Below are 16,425 nucleotides of genomic sequence, written 5' to 3' on the forward strand. Positions count from 1 at the left end.
TTCGAAAATCATTTTCGCTGTCATGCTTCTCGCAACAGTTCTGACAACGCCTTGCGCTCTTGCAGTTGTCTGTTCTGTGATTGGTCCGTAAACAATTTTGACAGACCACTACTTTCTGTATGAAAGGTCTCACTCGTGCTGCACAACAGAACAATTTGACACGATCTGGTAGAGCATTAGCTCGAAATGTGATGCTCACCCTATTTGACGGAACTTTTTTTTTGTCTTGATATCTGCTCAGTCTCTTTACTTCCAGGACTGGTACATCACACTCGATGTCAGCCAAAATATCCTCCTCTTTGATTGATTCCGGTATGCCCATCAATACACCTGTGATGCACACCAGGTGTTTTGGTACGTAAGCTCTGTATGGTTGGTCAGGTTCGTTTAAAAACTTAACGAGTTGATTCGCCCTATTGAATGTGCTCATGAAAATCAAAATTTTGTTCCGTCCAGCATATTTCATATCCGTTATGAAACGTTTGAAATATTCCTTTGATCGCAGCATTGACCCGAGAGTAAATTTGTTAATTTTTGGTGTCTCTTCCGTGGGGTTCCGAAGTTCAACATACACCCTGTATGGACCGCAATCCATGTTGGTGTAAACAAAATTTTCCGGTGTCTTCTTATTTCCTGCATTTTCGCCTACTGACTCATTCGGTGGGCTGGGGAGTTTGCCCTCCCCAGGCTCTAGTACACTCATCTTTATCACTTAACCTCACTTTGTTTTAAGCGTCCTCCCGCACTTTGAAAAAGTTTTTCTGGCCCGTGACAACCAAAAACAACTGAATGTTTGTTTCTCTATAATCACTATTCCAAACTATACTTCCTCGATCCAAAATCACGATTTTTAGAACGATTTTCTAATTAAACCCCGAGAATAAAAATCCAGCCGAAAAAAACAACACGTTTCGTTGACAGCACAACTGGGAATCAAAAAAAGAAAATTTCAATGCTGTATGTATGTATGTATGATTTTGACAGCTTGGCCGAGAGTTTGATACTCTATACCGCCACTTTTCATTGGTTTTGCTATTTCAGCCTAGGGTGTTCCTTCATGTAATTTTTTTTTCTTTTCGATTTGTCGTCTTGGAGTTTTTCAAATTTTAATTCTTGCTTTTTTCAAAAAACTGAGTATTTCCTTCAGTTTGCTTTCTTCGAAATTCTGAATCAGTTCGATCAGATTGGAAAAACGATCCCAATCATAATGATTTCTAATATGATTGAATTGCACGCAGTGCAGGAGAACGTGTTCTGTAGTGTAATTCGTTTGGCACAATTCGCAAAGTTTCGTATCTCGTATTTTCATAATTCCCAAATAGTATGGTGAATAATCGTGTCCACTTATTAGCCGGTTTAACATTCGGGTTTGAATATTGCTAAAGTCCATATTCCAATACCATGGTTTCCTACTGAAATTCGATTGGAATTCATAATATTTCATTCCTTTTTTCTCATGGATAGCCATGTATTTATACCAGGAATTTGTACATTCGAGAGATTCATATTTAAATCTTCTGTACGTATCATCTAAACGTAGTTTATTTTGAAGCAATATCTGTTCCTCTAGTCCTTGCTAGTAAATCTGCGTGTTCATTTCCCTCTATCCCGACATGGGAGGGTATCCATTGAATGATGGTTCTTTTAGTTGTGGCAAGTTTACATATGTCGTGAGTGATTTGATCAAATTTGTGTTGTTTTAGGTCTTTTTTGATAATTTTACAAGCTGTTTGTGAGTCTGTGAAGATAACTACTCCAATGTTTGTGTTATTTTCTGCCTGTTCCAGCGCTACTCTTATTGCTAATAATTCAGCTGTGGCAATGTTTACATCATTGACTAAACCCATGCTCAAACTGTTTCCGGAGGTCGCATCGTAAATTCCTATTCCACATTTATTAGTCTTTTTTGAAGCATCTGTGTACCAATGATCTAAGTGGCCGTATTGGTTGTTTATCATTTCTTGTGCGGTTTTCTTCAGAACAATCGGAGATGTTTCTTTCTTTTTCATTCCTGAACCTATGATTTGTTCTTCAACTTTGACATTAATTTCTATATCAGGTTTTGTTTCGGTGTATATCATTTGGAATTTTTGGACATTTTGCAGGTATATTCTTTCTATAAAGGTATATTGGGTTTCATTTTGTATATTTGACAGGTCTAACGAATGTAATTGCTGAGCAATTAAATCATTCCGGTGTATGTGTAAGGCTATTCGTTTTTTGGCTAAATAATCTCTTTTGATTGACAAGGGTTCTTCTCCAGCTATAGCAGCTAAAGTGTTTATGGGTGTAGTTTTCGTGCATCCTGTAGCTATACGTAAACATTGTCTGTTAGTTACTTCTAGCATATCACAGTATTTTTTGGCTGATGCCCCGTAAACAACAGCCCCGTAATTCAGAAAATTACCATACAAGGCTTTATGGTAAAGCATCATTACTTTTGGTGTACCACCACATCTGATTCCACTAATAATCTTCAGCATGTTTTGTTTATCTAGAATGTTTTGTTTTAGCGTTTTGATATGTATACCATATCTAAGCATCTGATCAAGTGTTATTCCCAAGTACTTGTAACTTCTGACTGTTTCTAAATTTTCACCTGCCATCGTCAGTTGGAGTTTTTTGTCACTATCTTTAAATAGCATTGCTTTAGTTTTCGTGCTATTAAGTAGTAAACCCAACTCTGTAGCTTTTTCTACAAACTGATTTATCTCTGCTTGCATTTTTCTCGTGGCTAAATCCAATGACTTTGCTTTGACGATTTTGAAAAAATCGTCGGCAAACTGTAAAGTTGTTACTTCAGGATCAAGGTTTGTATTGTGTAATGAGGCAGTGTATATATTGAACAGTACAGGTGACATTACATCTCCTTGTGGTACTCCAGTAGAGATTTTTTGACTGACAATTCCTTGATCAGTGTAGACTAATGTTTTCCGATTACTAAGAAAATTATAAATCCATGTACATGTGTCTTTTTTGAAACCATTGTTTATCATTATTTCATAAAGTTTTTTCACATCCACTGTATTGAAAGCATTTGAGAAATCAAAGAAAACACCGATGATTGTATACTTATCTCTTCTTGCTGCTTTGATCAGATTTGTTGCGAAAGTTAGGCAATGCTCTGTTGACATTCCTTTACGGAATCCGAAGGAAAGATCTGGAAGAATATTGTTGATTTTGCACGTTTCCTGTACGTCTTCAAGGACAGCTGCATTTAGCATTTTCACTAAGGTTGGTAGGAGTGAAATAGGTCGGCTAGAGCTAACTTCATTAGGTGGTTTGTTTGGTTTAAGGATTGGGATTATTTTTATTTCTTTCAGGTGTTCGTCTAACATAGCTTTTCTCCACATTTCATTAAGCAAATCAATAGTTTTCGATATGGATTGTAGATCTAAATTTTTCAATACCCCGTAGTCAATGTTATCGGTACCCGGGGACGATGTTTGTGATTTATTTTTTAGAAATTTTTTCCAATTCTGGAAGTTAATTATATTTGTTCTTGTGTTATTTTCCGGTTGAAGGGGTTCTACTGTAGTTGAAGGTCCGAAGTTTTTGATGAGAAATTGTTTAGCCATTTCTCTATTATTAACGATTGGATTGTTTTTGGGGTTGGTTACTGGGCGAAGTTTTAGTCTTTTTATTAGTTTCCAATTCTCTCGAGTATTTCTGGGATCGATAGAACCAGATAGTTCTATCATCTTATCTTTTATGTGTTGGTTTTTTGCTTTTAAAAATACTGCTGAGGATTTTTTTCCATCGAATCAAGTTTTCACTGTTACTGCATTTATAATATTCTCGCAGAGCGTGTTGTTTCTGCTCATACAATTGGGATAAATCAGAGCTCCAGTAGTACTTTGGAGTGTGATTGCTTATTTTTTTATGTTTACTTCTTATGTTTTTAGTAAGGTTCGACAAATCTTTCAAGTTTTCAAAATCCCAGTGTTTAGTTTGTGATATTTCCTCTATTATCTTTTTTCTGTCAAAATAACACTTTTGTTTTGATTCAACTACCAAGTCTAAACACGTTTCAATCATCAAATGACCACTCCCTCCAAACGTCTTTTCAGCTACATTCCAATGAACTTTATCAAAAAGATTTGTCGAGCATAGTGTAAGATCTATCGCACTAGGTCTTTGATTATTTACTGGAGGTATAAATGTGGGTACTCCCGTGTTTATTAGCATCAAATTTGAGTTTACAATGGCATCATGTACAACTTTGCCTTTAGAATTTGTGTCTTGACATCCCCAAACTACGTTGTGACTATTAAAATCTCCTCCTAATAGTACTTTTTCGTATTTTGACAGTTCGTTGTAGAATATTGATATTGATGTTTCTAGGTTATTTATTGTTATTCTTGGATTAATATAAACTACTGCTAAAGCTAGTTTCAGCTTAGTTATAAACAGTCCTAGTGTTTCAAAATCGTCTGACCTCGTCAGTTGAATATTTTCGAAACATAATTCATCTTTCAGGTATATTCCTACACCTCCAAATCCATCATATCTGGGAGCTAGTAGACGATGATAGCCTTGTATGTTCCACCTTACTGTAGAAATTTGTTCCGGTTTAACCCAAATCTCGGATAGTAGTACCGCGTCGTAATTGTGGGTAACCAATTCGTGAGTAAGCTCATTTTTATTCCTAAAAAGACTTTGTATGTTTGCTTGTAACACCTTGAACATTCTTTCTTTTTAGCTGTCTCCTGACAGACCACCTATTCTATTGAGTTCACCCATAATGCATGCTGTTATTTCTCCTCCTGTTTTACCATGAGCTTTTGTTATAGTTTCAAGTTTCATATTTACTGCTGTTAATAGTTTTTTCCACTCTTCTTGTGATTGTTTTTTAACCGACTCTTCTATTTCCTTTCTCAACCTTTCTAATTCTCCAGTTTTGTGCTTGTTGAACAGTCCCATACCACTTGGCTCTTCTTCCATTTTCCTCTTTTTGGCAAAATCTTTGTGGTTCATTCCTAAAAGACTTGCTACACCTGGTACTATTTCTGCTTCTTCATTTGTTTTGTTTTCTTTTCTTGCTCTATTCCTTTTTTCGTTGTGACTCCATGCATTGTTTTTTTTGTTGTAAATGTTGAGGGAAACCTGTACCACTTGCTGCTACTCTAGAGTATGATTCTGCTGGTGTTGGAAATTCTTCAGAAACCCTCAGGATATATCAGGATATCAAAAATATTTTCTGTAGGAACTTCAAAATATTGTTTGGCCTCCTGGTAAGTCATACATTTTTTTGCCATTATTGTCTGTATACTCGTTTCTTTTTTCCACCTAGGACACACCTTGTCAGTCGTTTTATGATTATTATTATCACAATACAAACATTTTAAAATATTACATGAATTGTCGGCTGAATGCTCTGTCGCACAGTTGGGACATTTTTGTTTAGACTCTTTACAGTTTTTGGACAAATGATTGTAACGTAGACATTTAAAACATATGACTGGTTTTCTAACGTATGGCTGGACTCTATGAATTACGGAATAAATACTTATGTCAGTTGGTAAAATATTGCTACGAAAAACTACACCCATTTTGTATGTAGGTTCTTTTTTTTGTCTTTGAAGCGATTCATTCTGAACACCGAATCAACTTCTGCCTTTGCCTTGATAAAATTTTTGACCTCATCATCTTTTAACTCTAGCGGTATTCCAGAAATAACTCCTGTTACCGTTACAAATTGTTTAGGTACGTACGCCTTATAGCCTTTCAGGTGCAAATTTTTGCAGTTCGCTAGCCTATTCGCATCTTTAATGTTCCCAACATATACCGTCACCTTGTTTCTACCTGTTTTCCTGATGTCATCAATTGATTTATCAAACCCGTTTTGATGTAGTAGGATTCCGATTTGTAGTCTATTTACTACTTTCCGTCTCTCCGTGTCTGTATTTTCCACAACTACTCGGTAAGGTCGACAATCACCCGGTTGATAGTTATAGTTGATGTAGGTCCGTTCGGTTCTTGTTCCTTCATTATTGTTTCCTCCTTTGCTAAGTTGTGTTGCCGCAGTCTCGTCATCCATTCTTTCTATCGACTCGGAACTCCTCAGCGGTTGTGTTGTTGATGCTACTCCATCAGGAGCAGCATCCTGCTCGCTCATTTTAGGACGAACACCAAATTCCACGGCACTTGTGAGACGATCACCGTAAATATCACAGTTTGTATATCACAGATCTTTATTATCACAGGTTTTCTATTTATTTATACAGCCGACAAGTTAAAATATTTAAAAAACAATTTCCGCATTAAAAAAAACAAAACATCCACCACGATGACTTGCACTCCTTTTTCGCCCAATTTCAATGCTGAACAGGGTTGTCAGATGGTTTTTTAAAAAATCTGTATCGGCCTCATGAAAAAATCTGTATTTATCTGTATTTGAACTTTAACGACCAAAAACTTATATTATTGTTTTCTATGTAAGCTTATCGCTTAATATGCTATTTGGAAATCAGTTTTGATGGTTTTAACGTATTCATTATTCACAAATTGACAATTTATTTCATTAATTGAACTTTATCTACAGCAGGGGCGAGAAACCTATTGAACCAACGGGCCAGTTTTATTTCAGAATATTCTCGGCAGGCCGCGCTAATATGAAATAAAACTCGTCAATCATTTATCGAACTCTATAGATTATAACAAAAAGATTTGCTAGATAATAAAAAGTTAAATCGTAATAATTACAAATTTTAAGCGATTTTTTTTATTTCAAATAATTTATTTTAAATCTTAGAAAAAATAGTTTTTCACTTAACTTTAACCACAGAAAACAGACGTACAAGCTCGAACAAAAAACCGTCAAAAAAGTGTGTAAAATTTCAAATGCTATCACCAAAAAAATACGTTAGAAACTGACTGCAAACAGTGTCATCTATTGCGCCGTTCAAGAGTTACAAATCAACTTTTAAGTGCCCAGTTTTCGAAAAGGCGTAATCGTAGCCAAAAAACAAAAATTAGTTCAAAAAGGGTGTTGGGATTTTTACACAAGTTTCGTGGGCTAGCTTGTACGTCTGTTCTCTGTGCTTTAACTTCTTCGCAAACATTCGTTCTTCCAAACATAGACATCATTTGCATCACATTTTTCCATAAAAACGTACGATGCACAAACACGTTTAACGCCTTTCCATATAATAATCATTTTTATCTTAATTGGCGGTATCTACTTATTACTTTCTTTTAAAGTCTTCTGGAGCTATGTATCTATCTTGTGGTTCAAATTCACTGATCTAAATTTCGGTTTTTTGTACGTATTTCCAAAAAAAATCCACAGTTTAAATTGGCCCTACGAAGCCCTGATTTTTTCCTGCAATTCGCGAAAAACATTTTCAATATAACGGGTCAACCAAATTTGCTGAAATCCTGGGAATAACAAAAATTTCACAGATTCCCAAGCAAATTTTAGGAGAGTCTACATTCTTTATTGTTTTTTAGCATTTTTTAATAGATGTTATTAATTAAACTTTAGTGCCACTGGGAAAAGATTTCGAAGGCCTGTTGAAGAAAATATCTTAACGTTTTGAATATGAATTGTTATTTACCAAGTGAAAAGACTGAATTTTTGAACGTTTGGTATAACTTCAGAGAATATTTCCACAGATTTTTTGAATCAAATACAAAATTACAATACAGGGTTTTATCATGAATGTAATTTTTTTTCCGGCACTTTTCATGCTGAGTTTTAATTCAATTGCTAACGAAATTAGCATTTTTTCCAATTTGATAAAATAATAATGTTTTCAAAAAAATTTTCTGCTGAGTTAATTTATCATACAACTTCATCTTTGACAAAAATATGAAAATCATCATTATGTGCTCATAAATATTCTTCCGATTTTTTTTAATTTGCGTTTGCCGACTTTTTTTTTTTTTTTTTTCCTTGTAGGGGAGAGCCCACTGCGACCAGTAGTTGATCTATTGTGGTAATTACCCCGCGTTACTGTATGCTATCAGGCTCACCTGCACTATGGGTTGAAGTGACAGTTGATTGCTGACTAAGCATTTTATCCCAATCGGGTATGATATCAAAGATGTATGATATAACCTTCTTAGGGCTGATATGCAACCATATGTCTTGTGCGCTTATTAACTTTGCCCCAAGAACACGCTCTCTCCTCTTAAGGAGGGCGCAGCAGTTGCATAAGAGATGCTCTGCAGTTTCTTTTTCGAACCCGCAGAACCGACAGTCGTCGTTTTGAATAATGTTTATCCTTTTGAGATGCTGTTTTGTTGGACAGTGTCCTGTCAATAGACCAGTGTAAGTTCTTAACTCGTGCTTACTTAAGTTCAACATGTTTTTGGAGAGTCGTGCGCTTGGTTCAATGAATCTTTTCGCCTGAGTTGCTCCCTCTGCTGTTCTCCAGTTGGAGACAATAGTGGTGCTTTCCCAGTTCTTGAGTTCCATATTCAAGGCACTCCTAGATACTCCGCAGAAAGGTTCAGGTCCAATTAACAGGCCCTGAGATCCTTCCCTAGCTAGCTGGTCTGCTTCTTCGTTCCCTAGGATACCGCAGTGGCCTGGAACCCAGAATAAAAATACTCTGTTCCGTATGGCCAGGTTTCTTATTGCAACAATACACTCCCATACTAGCTTGGAGTAACATGTGAAGGTACTTAGTGCTCGAAGAGCGGCCTGACTATCAGAGAATATATAGATACTTGTGTACCTGTATCCTCTTTTCAAACAGGCTAAAGTGCACTCTAAAATTGCTTGAACTTCTGCTTGGAATACTGTTGGCCAGTTTCCCATAGGAATTGAGATCCTGAGTCTAGGTCCGAACACCCCTGCCCCAGTTCTATTATCCATTTTAGACCCATCAGTAAAGAATTTTATTGATCCGGAAGGAACCGCAGGTCCACATGACTCCCACACGTCCCTATTATTGATAGTTACATTGTATGGTATGTCTAGGTTGAAAACGGGTTCCATCCAGTCATCGTTCTTCACAATAAGTGAGTTTATTTTAAATATCTTTAGGATTTTAAGGTGTCCTGTAAGATCCCCCTCATAGAGAGTTTTGTTTTTGGAGAGTCTCAAGGCACTACGTTCTGCCTCTAACTCAATAAATTGATGTAGTGGCAGTATATTTAGTAGTGCATTCAGAGCCTCGTTTGATGTGCTTCGCATAGCGCCAGTTATAGCTAGGGTTGCTATTCTTTGAAGCTTCGCTAGTTTCTTCCGGGCCGTAGCTTGCACAGTTTTGGTCCACCACACTAAAGAAGCATACGAGATTTTGGGTCTTATTATAGCTGTAAATATCCAATGGATAATTTTCGGCCTTAGTCCCCATTTTTTCCCTACTCCTTTGAGGCAAACCCATAGAGCTATTGTAGCCTTGGCTATTACATGCTCTATCTGCGGATTCCATGATAGCTTTGAATCTAGTATGATGCCTAAATATTTCACCTGTGATTCGAAGTTTAGCACTTCCCCGTCTAATGTTAGTGGTTTTAGTGCAGTTTTTCGTCTCGTAGTGAATGCTATCACAGTAGTTTTGGAAGGGTTAATGTTCAGTCCCTCTTCCCTGCACCAGAATAGTGCGTAGTTAAGTGCAGATTGCATTCTGTTTGACAACACATTCTCATATTTTCCCCGAACTATTATTACTACGTCGTCTGCAAAGCCAATAACTTCGAAACCCATAGATACAAGTTTGTTTAGGAGGTCGTCCACGATCAATGACCACAACAACGGTGATAGAACCCCACCTTGGGGACATCCCTTTGTTGGAGTGGCTTTGATTGTAAGTCCTCCCAAGCTTGCATAGATGGTTCTATTTATAAGCATGGTACTAGTCCAGTCAACAATTGCCGAGTGGCATCCTCGTCTTTTCATAGCTGTTTCGATTGAACTGTGAGATGCGTTGTCGAATGCCCCTTCAATGTCTAGAAAAGAAGCGAGTGCTATTTCTTTTGCCTCTAGGGTCTTTTCTAGTTTTTGTGTTAAAGTATTTAAGGCCGTAACCGTTGACATACCTTTTTTGTAAGCGAACTGGAAATTATTTAGCTTACTTGAGCTAAGATACTGCGATTTAATGTGCTCGTCAAGTATCTTCTCCATTATTTTCATGATAATGGATGTCAGACTTATAGGTCTGAATGCCTTTGGTTGAGTTTTATCTTTTTTCCCTGGTTTCGGGATGAAGATAACTCGTACCTTTTTCCACTGAGTGGGAATATGACAGAGGGTCATACTGGCGACGAACATCTCTACCAAGGCAGGTGTTACCATTTGTTTTGCTTGCTGTATTTGGATTGGTATAATTCCATCTTCACCAGCAGCTTTAAATGGCTCGAATGTACTTATCGCCCAGTCAACCATTGACGGTTTAAAGATGGCGCGCGATTTGCGGAGAGCTGGGTCTTCCAGCCGGAGTGTCTACAATCTCTATCCCTTCAATGGATCCTGGGAAATGCGTACTTAGTAGTAATTGAAGTGTTTCTTCTGGGTCTGTAGTGAACTCCCCATTGTTTTTCTTCAATTGACCCAGTCCATTTGAGTGTTCTTTAGATAGAACTTTCTGGAGCCTGGCAGCTTCTGGCGTAGATTGAACGGATTCACACATGTGCCTCCAACTACTTCTCTTAGCTTTACGAATATTTTTATTGTACTCCGTTAGGGACTTACGATAGTCATCCCAGTTTGAGTCAGCTTTTGCTTTGTTGAAAAGTCTCCTTGTTTTTTTCCTTAACTTTTCTGGTTGTCTGTTCCACCAAGGAACTCTTCTGTTCGAAACACGTTCCATCAGTGGACAGCTTGCTTCGAAAGCGTATATGATCTTATTGGTAAAACTGTTTGAAGCTTCCTCTAATTGCTTTGTTGTTCGTATTTTCACATCCAACAGAGGTTTACAAACTTCAAGTGTGTGTTTGTAGAGATCCCAGTTGGTGTTCCTAGGGTCTCTATAAACGTCCCTGATTATTTCTCCTCCCACTATGTCGAATGTAATATGTCTGTGATCAGACAGTGATTCTTCATCCGACACCTCCCAGTTATTTATTTTCCCTAGAAGCAGTGGTGTGCATGGAGTTAAATCGAGGACTTCTTGTCTGTTCGCCGTTGTGAACGTAGGTTTGTTTCCCTCATTACATATTTCAATATGATTTTGTGAAAGAAACTCTAATAAAGACTCACCTCTATTGTTGATGTCTGTACTTCCCCACAGCGTGTGATGAGCGTTAGCATCGCAGCAGACGAGAAACTGCTGGTTTTGTGCCCGGCATTTTCTCATGAATTCTACTACCATCGGTGGGGGTATATCGGTGCTATCTCCCGGGAAATACGCTGAGGCTACACTTACCGTGTGCTTACCTTTCGGTGTCGGTATTTCCATTCGTATAGCCGTGATGTCTCCGTCGATAAATTCTGTAAAGGGAGTAAATTTAATTCTTTTATTAACTAGTAAAGCAGCCCTTGGGTGAGCGCTTCTTTCGTCGTAAAGAATCTTACCATTCGGCGTGTAAAGCCCTTGTACCTTACCCTTGTTAACCCAAGGTTCCTGGATAAAGGCAAGGTCCAGGTTTTCGGAGACGAATCTTCTAAGTAGTGTACTCGAGGCTCCTACAGCATGATGAAGATTCGCCTGAACACATTTTAGGGTGCTCATTTTTGGGGTTTTTTGCCCGTGGTGGTGGGGCAAAGCACCGGCTTTTTGCCATTTGCACATGTTTGCTTTCCTCCTTTTGGTTTGCTCCATGTGCTAGGGTTTCTTGATAGTTTTTTGTTTGCAGGTTTGTTGATGGTTACTTTACCTTTAAAACTGCTCATTCCACTCGGGCCTGGTTTAAGTTGATCTTGTTCCAAGCGTGGGCCCATGTTCAACAACCTAGTCCCTTCCGGTGAGCAATCTGCATTGGATTTACTGGGGCTATTCTCATTTATCTCGTTTGTCCCTGAGTCTTGTCCCTGGTCCATAGATTGGCCCTGGTCCTTAGACTCTGGTTCTTTGAGATCGAGTGTTGCCGAAGTATTTCCTTTGCTAATCGACTCTCCTTCTGTGGGTTGGACCTGGTCTTTCGCCGACTGGTCCTTTACAAGGCCCTGTTTAGGCTGCCCGGGTCCTTGAGCAGCTTTATCGGTGGTGTTCCCTTCAACAGCTCTGCTTTCTGGATTTCTCTTGGTTATTTTCCAGATTTTACTGGAACCAAATCCATAGTATATGACGAAGTTCCTCTTCTCCAACTCTTTCATCGAGGTTTCGTCTACGGTGAAAACCACTTCGAGAGCTTCGTTCTTTTTGTGGATATCGTAGAATCTCCAGCTTTCAGTGCTAAGCTCATCGTTTTGGCTTTCAATTGTAGCCTGAATCGTACCGATATCGTCCTCGGCAGCTCCAGGTAGGTGAGTTTTCAGGATCTCCGATCTTGGGATTTGATTATCTCCAACGGCGACTAGCTCAGCTCCTACCCATGGCTTGATTGATGGTGTAACTTGCTTTAGCCAGTCCGATGTAGCCTGGTCAAGACACGTCACAACCATGAAACCAGATTTGTACGAACATTGAGCGAACTTCGGTTTAAGTTTCTCCTGTCTTTGACCGAGAACAGCCCGTTTAATCGCTTGCTGTACCATTTTCAGTTGTTCTGTTTTCAGCTGTGTGCTGGGGTAATCTTTGGCTAATATGCCTACCCTCACAGAACCAGCAACCTCACTATAGGAGGAACTTTGCTTGGACTTTCCTTTAATTTTCTCTATTGGTCTCATTGGGCGTTTGGCCCTATGTAGACCTTCACGACCCTCATTGGTCTGTGGTCGAGCTTGCTTTGATTCGTATGGCTGTCTCGCAGGGGCTTGTGGCCCTCTGGCCTTCTTGGCTCTCGATTTTTCCACACTGTTTGAACCATCGTTATCTCCACTGCGCGCCCGTTTTACATTTTTTGCAGGGGGCGTATTCCTTTCAGTGGAAATTAGGCGCATTGCCTCTTCATATGGTACGTTCTTGGCCATAAGCTTTCTTAGCCTTCTCTTGGCCGCACCACTTAGCTGCCGTGTGTCAAGATTTTTATCTTTTTTCGGCATTTCTGCTGTTTTGATGGTGACATTAACCCCATCATCGTCGCTCTCGTCGTTAATTTCCGCAGGTGAATCTAATGCGGAAGATGAGATGGATGGCACTCCCGTGAATGACTCGTTAGAGAGCTGTCTTTCGAGTTCACCTTCTGTGACTTCCATATTATCCGGCTGAGACGAGCAGTCGGCACTTGTATTGTTTTGTATTTGTTTGTTTGTGTACATATTTTGATCCCACGAGTAGCTAGGGAAGTAAAGGTCAGCTGCCCTGCTGTAACACAGTAAGGGCTGTATACTGTGGGGTGCGCCCTGGTGCCCCACAGGTTCCGTTAGCGACTGAGATTCCCTCCAGCCATACATCCTATCGTCACGGTGCCTTAGGATTGGGGCACCTCCTCACTTTGCTATTGTCGAGTTGACAACATTGACCGGGCTTCGCCGCCAGCTGCGTGTGCACTTTTAGCTGGCTGTCATTTGTGATCATATGACTCGTGGAGGCGTGAGGTAGGAACGAGTGAGGACCAGAATTATGTTTGTCATTCCTTCCAGGATGTCAACCCACCATTTGAGGCCGACTTTCATTTAGTTAGGAAAAATAAGGAAAATTTTATTTTAAAAAAGAATAAACTCCAATGTTTCATTTCTGACAATGATATTGCACTTATCTCTTTGAAAAACACATTGAATGTTACATTTCTGGAAAAAAGTTACCAATATGAATGATTGAGGGATAAATGCAAACAGAAACACGTAAATTACATATTTAAACGAGTCATCGCCGTATCAACTATTTCTGGTTTATTGGCTGGTATTTTATGATATCTAACGAACCAGGCAAAAATTGCGAAAATAATTCAATTCGGAAAGGCTTCGCGGGCCGCACATTGGGGTCTCGAGGGCCGCGAATTGCTCATCTCTGATCTAGATTGCAAAGTTTTTTTTGTTAGATATAAAATTATTATTAAAGGCTAATTAACTCACACCAGATGAAAACATGCAATTTTGTTGGCCGCAACCTAACAACCTTAGGACAAATTTTAAAAGTTTGTCACATTTGAATAGCATTTGTTGAGCATCTTTTCATTTTAATACAGAAAACTTTTAAACTATGTTTTTAATTGTCTAAATCGGAAGGCAAAATGCTTAAGAATTCAAGTTATGATTGAAAGTTACACAAGGGAAAGTCATTTATGTTTCCTATGTTTTAATATTTAATTGATTTTGGAAGATTTTCACGTTCACCGTGGTGGAATTGGCTAACGCGCCGTTGTACCGAAGCGGAGATTGCAGGTTCAAGTCCTGTCGGTGAGCCGTTGTATCTTTTTCGAAATTTTCATGATATTTACGGCTTATGTTCTTTCGTTCTTTGATAGTTCATGTTTTTCTAATTTCTTTCATCACATATGAAAATGTGATCATTTTCAGGTACAAAGATGTACCAAGCGATTTCATAACATCAGTATTGATTTCAACAGAGCAACACCTCCCTGTGTAACTGGTCTGCTCGGAACCTTGAGCGGCACTGATTGCTTCTTCATCTGACCGTAAGTTGCGGCAAACCCGAAGCAATCGACCATGTGCTCGCTCGGCTAAAATCCCGAGTCGATGGGTGGGGTTAGAGAAACAAGAGAGATCAATAGAGGGAAAGATCACATGCGGGATATACATGGTGTTTCGATTTCCTCAAATTCTTTCTCGGGTCCGAATTCACAAAGTCGTGCAATTGAACCGACCCGCGTGATGAACGCCAAATCGGATTCGTTGGATTTTTGTACTAGGAGAGCCAGTCTTCGTCTCATAAGCATAACATCGCTTCCAGAACCAAAGTATGCCTTGAGACGGTGCATTGCGTTCGAAAATGGGGCGGCATCGACATCAGGTGCGTCTGGTTGGGATTTGGCGCTTTTAAATATTTCAAGCAACCGAGCGCCAGCCTTTACCTTAAATACCATAAATTTCGTCGCCTCATCCTCGATCCCTGCCAGTTTAAGGGAATCAATTAGCAAATCTTTCCACGATTCAAAAATTTGGCGATGTATTTCGCCATCATCTGCCGTCCCACATTCCGGAAGTTTGATGGACGACACAGCCAGTTGGTTCATTGAAGAAACCAATTTGGTTTCTTCCAAACTCGAACTCGACACCGTATTTGGAGTACTCGGTAGCAAACCGCTACGGTTCGATTGGAGCTCGTCGTTCATCTTTCGGCTGCGATGAAGCTCCTTTTCTAGCAGTGCACTCTTCGCTCGTTCCTTTTCAAGGTCTTCCATCAATTCCTTGACGCTTTTGGTTTTTCCGTGTTGTTTCCCGCTCGGTATCGGCGGCTTCTTCTTCGCCTTATCTGTGAAAAGAAGACCGACATATTTTGAAAATTCAACATATTTGTTCAGAAAACAACATGTTCTTTAGATTTTCTCAATAATTTAGTCCTATTTGTTGCATAACGTTTTTCTTTTTAAAAATTCTTCTTCTTTGCTTGCTTTTTTTTTCACTAGTAACCTGTATATGGAGACCTACTCGCCCTCATATCGATTCAGAGTCCTTCTCACTCTATCTTCAAAATTTTGAGACCTACTCGCTCGCATTTTGAATCAGAGACCTACTCGCTCTTATCGGACACAGAGACCTACTCGCTCTTGCCCATGGTAGCCTTCTGGCATCGATATTTTAACAGAATAGAGACCTACTCGCTCTATTCACACATGTCGAATCAACTTCTCGCTTCTATGTTGTGCACAGAGACCTACTCGCTCTGTTCTTACTATTTGGAGACCTACTCGCTCAATAACAGAGACCTACTCGCTCTTATCGGACATAGAGACCTACTCGCTCTTATCGGGCACAGAGACCTACTCGCTCTTGCACATGGCAGCCTTCAGGCATCGATATTTTAACAGAATAGAGACCTACTCGCTCTATTCACACATGTCGAATCAACTTCTCGTTTCTATGTTGTGCACAGAGACCTACACAGTAAACGAAAATTACCGAGTTCGGTAATTTTTTTACCGAAATCCTAACATGTGGAGTTCGTTAAACTGTTCGGTAATTTTTTCATGGCCGAGAAGTGACAGCTGTCAAATATTACGGACCTATTTCTGTAAAAATAACCGAAACTCGGCTAATCAAATCTTTTCATCTGTCAAAATTTTGACAGTTGTTAACGTTATATTACCGAACAATCGGTAGATTGCCACCGAACTGCCTGTACTTATTACCGAAAGACGGTAATGTTTACCGAAATACCTAAAATTATTACCGAAATACCTGTAATTAATACCAAAATATTTATAAATATTACCGAAATTTTGTAATTTTTTTACCGAAAAGCTTCAAAAGTTCGGTAATATTTACCGAACCACCGGTAGAAATTGCCGAAATACTTGTAATAATTACCG

Source organism: Uranotaenia lowii, chromosome 1, assembly GCF_029784155.1.
Source record: "Uranotaenia lowii strain MFRU-FL chromosome 1, ASM2978415v1, whole genome shotgun sequence".
Lineage (NCBI taxonomy): Eukaryota > Metazoa > Arthropoda > Insecta > Diptera > Culicidae > Uranotaenia > Uranotaenia lowii.